General features: G+C 66.9%; 1 non-coding gene across 1 annotated transcript; it reads left to right on the top strand.

The window, feature by feature from the left end:
• Window positions 1-3883: 3883 nt before the first annotated feature.
• On the top strand, window positions 3884-4037 carry LOC144490572 (5.8S ribosomal RNA). The gene has a single exon (XR_013497298.1). It is a non-coding gene; the product is annotated as a 5.8S ribosomal RNA (ribosomal RNA).
• Window positions 4038-5000: the final 963 nt, after the last annotated feature.

Below are 5000 nucleotides of genomic sequence, written 5' to 3'. Positions count from 1 at the left end.
GGGTGTCTTTGCAGTCCGTCCGAGAGGTGGGGGCACGCACGGCAACACGGCCGGCCTGCCTGCTTGGGACGATGCGGTCCTTTCGTTCAGCGGTTCCACGGTTTGGCCGGCGCGAGCAGATGCTTGGGGGGAGACGGTGGCGTCAGCCACGCACTCACTCTGCTTCTGCAGTCCGGTCCACTCCGCCCGTTCTAGCTGCTCGTTTGGTCCCTCGCCCGCCAGCAGACCGTTCCGCCGACGGTGCTCCTCCTCCGCAGCGACTTCTGCCTAGCCCCTCTGCCGGGTGCGATGTCTCCGGCGTCCGCACCGATCCTCGGCATTGGTGCCGCACACGCAACGCCTGCGTCGTTGGAAGGGCTTCGCCGTTGGCGTCGCACACAGCCCTGTGGGGGTGTCTTTGCAGTCCGTCCGAGAGGTGGGGGCACGCACGGCAACACGGCCGGCCTGCCTGCTTGGGACGATGCGGTCCTTTCGTTCAGCGGTTCCACGGTTTGGCCGGCGCGAGCAGATGCTTGGGGGGGAGACGGTGGCGTCAGCCACGCACTCACTCTGCTTCTGCAGTCCGGTCCACTCCGCCCGTTCTAGCTGCTCGTTTGGTCCCTCGCCCGCCAGCAGACCGTTCCGCCGACGGTGCTCCTCCTCCGCAGCGACTTCTGCCTAGCCCCTCTGCCGGGTGCGATGTCTCCGGCGTCCGCACCGATCCTCGGCATTGGTGCCGCACACGCAACGCCTGCGTCGTTGGAAGGGCTTCGCCGTTGGCGTCGCACACAGCCCTGTGGGGGTGTCTTTGCAGTCCGTCCGAGAGGTGGGGGCACGCACGGCAACACGGCCGGCCTGCCTGCTTGGGACGATGCGGTCCTTTCGTTCAGCGGTTCCACGGTTTGGCCGGCGCGAGCAGATGCTTGGGGGGAGACGGTGGCGTCAGCCACGCACTCACTCTGCTTCTGCAGTCCGGTCCACTCCGCCCGTTCTAGCTGCTCGTTTGGTCCCTCGCCCTCCAGCAGACCGTTCCGCCGACGGTGCTCCTCCTCCGCAGCGACTTCTGCCTAGCCCCTCTGCCGGGTGCGATGTCTGCGGCGTCCGCACCGATCCTCGGCACGGCGCGGGTGCGCACCTGTGGGCCGCCGCCCCGTGCTCCACGTCCGTCCGTGTGTGCCCGCTGTGGGGACCGTCTTCCTCTCGCCTGGGCGACGGCTTGCGGGCTGCGACGTGACCTTGCCACCGCCTTGCAGCATTACATCCGCAGTTGAAACGAAGAGAGCTGCTGCGGGCTTGGGTGCTTGTCCTGGCGGCTTGTCGACGGGACCACGGTGAACGGCCACTGTGTGACTCCGCAGGGAGACGTTCTGGTGCAGTCAGGGGCCTTTTTGTCTCCCGCCGCGGTGAAGCTTTGGTCGCATTCTAGTCACTCTCTCTTCAATCCCGGTACGGGGTACCTGTTCATGCTCACCATTCCTCGAGCACCCGCGTGCAGAGGGTGGGTGCGAGGTTTAAAGATTCGTGGTCCGCCTGTCGGTCCGGTCTCGTGCTGACTTGAGCGAGTGTCCTCCGCGTTCGAGAGAATGTGCCTGTCCGCGGGGGCAGCCGCGCTTGCGAGCGTTCCGCCGCGCCCCCTTCCCCAGCCCGCCGAGGTTGGGGCGTGCGGGGTCGGCTTGCGCCCGTAGCGTCGGCCTGTCCTCCGCGGCTTGCACCCGACTCAGTCCGCTGCGGCCTCGCCTCGACTCTCGAGCCTTCCGACAGACGGTGACACCAGAGAACTCTGCCTCTGGCTGTTGCGGGGCGTGACGGCGCGTGTCGGGCTCCGGCCCGTCACCCACGCCGGCACTCAACGCCTGCGAGCGCCCTGTTTCCTCCGAGAAAGGTTTTTCGCTTGATTGTCGCTCGAGTGCGTGTGCCTCCGGGGCTCACGCCGTGGTACGCGCCAGGCTGGGGCTCCACCGTCACGTCGGCGGGGGAGCGTTTAGCGCGTCCCAGGATCGGACAACCTCTCCGGGGGCCCGAGCCGAAACCCGACACGGTATAAAAGTCGTAACAAGGTTTCTGTTGGTGAACACGTTGTGAAGGATCTTTGTCGGCCGGGGGCCCGCCACCTCTCCGGGGAGGGCGGCCCGTCACTCCTTGAACGCGAAGGCTGGCGCCGGTTGGGCCAGGCAGGAGAGCCTCACGGGGGCCGGCCCCGGGGCCAGGTATCGGACAACCTCTCCGGGGGCCCGAACCGAAACCCGTAACACAGAATAAAAATCGTAACAAGGTTTCTGTTGGTGAACACGTTGTGAAGGATCTTTGTCGGCCGGGGGCCCGCCACCTCTCCGGGGAGGGCGGCCCGTCACTCCTTGAACTCGAAGGCTGCGCCGGTTGGGCCAGGCAGGAGAGCCTCACGGGGGTTGGCCCCGGGGCCGTGGCCCGTACTGACGCTGGCGCCTCCCACGCGGGTGGGAGGTCACACCGACAATTTCGCCGTACCCGTCGAACGGGCCTGGTCACCCGTACGCACGTTCCGCCGAAGCCGGGCGACGTCGATCTCGGTCCCACTCGGTTGGGCCGGCGCGCGGGCGCCGCCACCGACGAGCACGCACACGCTCGGTTGCACGCCGGCAAGTCCATGCGGGTGCCGCACACGCTACGCCTGCGCCGTTGGAAGGGCTTCGCCGTTGGCTTCGTAGGGTGTCTTTGCAGTCCGTCCGAGAGGTGGGGGCACGCACGGCAACACGGCCGGCCTGCCTGCGTGGGACGATGCGGTCCTTTCGTTCAGCGGTTCGGCGGTTTGGCCGGCGCGAGCAGACGCTCGGAGGGAGACGGTGGCGTCAGCCACGCACTCACTCCGCTTCTGCAGTCCGGTCCACTCCGCCCGTTCTAGCTGCTCGTTTGGTCCCTCGCCCGCCAGCAGACCGTTCCGCCGACGGTGCTCCTCCTCCGCAGCGACTTCTGCCTAGCCGCTCTGCCGGGTGCGATGTCACCGGCGTCCGCACCGATCCTCGGCACGGCGCGTGTGCGCACCTGTGGGCCGCCGCCCCGTGCTCCACGTCCGTCTGTGTGTGCCCGCTGTGGGGACCGTCTTCCTCTCGCCTTGGCGACGGCTTGCGGGCTGCGACGTGACCTTGCCACCGCCTTGCAGCATTACATCCGCAGTTGAAACGAAGAGAGCTGCTGCGGGCTTGGGTGCTTGTCCTGGCGGCTTGTCGACGGGACCACGGTGAACGGCCACTGTGTGACTCCGCAGGGAGACGTTCTGGTGCAGTCAGGGGCCTTTTTGTCTCCCGCCGCGGTGAAGCTTTGGTCGCATTCTAGTCACTCTCTTCAAAGCCCGGTGAGGGGTACCTGTTCATGCTCACCATTCCTCCGGCACCCGTGTGCGGAGGGTGGGTGCGAGGTTTAAAGATTCGTTGTCCGCCTGTCGGTCCGGTCTGGTCTCGTGCTGACTTGAGCGAGCGTCCACCGCGTTCGAGAGAATGTGCCTGTCCGCGGGGGCAGCCGCGCTTGCGAGCGTTCCGCCGCGCCCCCTTCCCCAGCCCGCCGAGGTTGGGGCGTGCGGGGTCGGCTTGCGCCCGTAGCGTCGGCCTGTCCTCCGCGGCTTGCACCCGACTCAGTCCGCTGCGGCCTCGCCTCGACTCTCGAGCCTACCGCCAGACGGTGACACCAGAGAACTCTGCCTCTGGCTGTTGCGGGGCGTGACGGCGCGTGGCGGGCCCCGGCCCCTCACCCACGCCGGCACTCAACGCCTGCGAGCGCCCTGATTCCTCCTTTTTTTCGCTTGATTGTCGCTCGAGTGCGTGCGCCTCCGGGCTCACGCCGTGGTACGCGCCAGGCTGGGGCTCCACCGTCACGTCGGCGGGGGAGCGTTTTGCGCGTCCCAGGATCGGGCAACCGATCCGAAACCCGATACAACTTTTAGCGGTGGATCACTCGGCTCGTGCGTCGATGAAGAACGCAGCTAGCTGCGAGAATTAATGTGAATTGCAGGACACATTGATCATCGACACTTTGAACGCACTTTGCGGCCCCGGGTTCCTCCCGGGGCTACGTCTGTCTGAGGGTCGCTTGACAATCAATCGCACTTCGCGCGCATCCGTGCGCCGAAGAGCGCGGCTGGGGTGTCGCAGAGGTGCCGTCCTCTCTGTCCCCCTAAGTGCAGACCCAGAGTAATCCGCGTCGGAGAGCTTGACCTCTTGGGTGCCGGCGTCCGCCTCCGGGCTCGTCGGCACTGCCCGCTCCCGCACTGGCCCAGCCACCTCGGGGTCGCCGGCACGGCTGTCATCGGGTTGCCAGAGAGAGAGAACGTGACTGCCTCGCTGCCGGGACCGTGTGTGCCTTCCGTTAGGCTCGGGCCAGGGGGGTTGACTCTCTGTTGATGTGTGTGTGTGGCTCGTCCACGGGAAGGATCCGCAAGAGTTGGCTCGGTTGGGTGCTCCGGCACAGAGAGTGAGAGAGTGGAGTGACTGTCCGCTGGACGTCTCCGGACACGTTGCCTCGCGTGGTCCGTGCTCGGTTGCCTGCCGGTGGGTTGCCGTGGCCGTTCAGTGCCGTCGCGTGGAGGACGGCAGCTTGACGCGTGTGACGCTTGATGCCTGGATCGGTGCTCGGTCGTGCCGTGCTTTTCTTCCCTCTGTTGCGCGTGCGAGTGCTTGCATTTTTGTCGTGGGAATCCGTGGCGGTTGGGTGTCGTTGCTTGTGTTGCGCTGGAGCTGCGGCTCCTTCCACACTCCGCAGCCCACCCTCTGCCGTTGCGGTTCTGGGGCAATGTGCCTGCGCCCGCGTTCAACGTGTGCCTTGGGTTCGAATCGTCGCAGAGCCGACTTGGCCGTGTGGTCCTCGCTCCGGTGTCTCCCCGTGTCCTGCTGCCGCCGAAGTCTTCTACGTGAAAGGTGCTGTCCTGGCCGCGGCGTGGCCACCCGCCGCTTGCAGCCCGTGCGCTCCGCCGCCCGGCTTCGTCCTTGGCGTCTGGCCTTTCGCTCCGGCAGGCTGTGTGTCCCACGGCCCTGCTTTTCTCTCGCTCGATACCG

The sequence above is a fragment of the Mustelus asterias genome, unplaced genomic scaffold (genome assembly GCF_964213995.1).
Source record: "Mustelus asterias unplaced genomic scaffold, sMusAst1.hap1.1 HAP1_SCAFFOLD_3449, whole genome shotgun sequence".
Lineage (NCBI taxonomy): Eukaryota > Metazoa > Chordata > Chondrichthyes > Carcharhiniformes > Triakidae > Mustelus > Mustelus asterias.
Note: the sequence above shows the minus strand (reverse complement) of the source record. Positions and strands in the feature narration are given on the sequence as shown.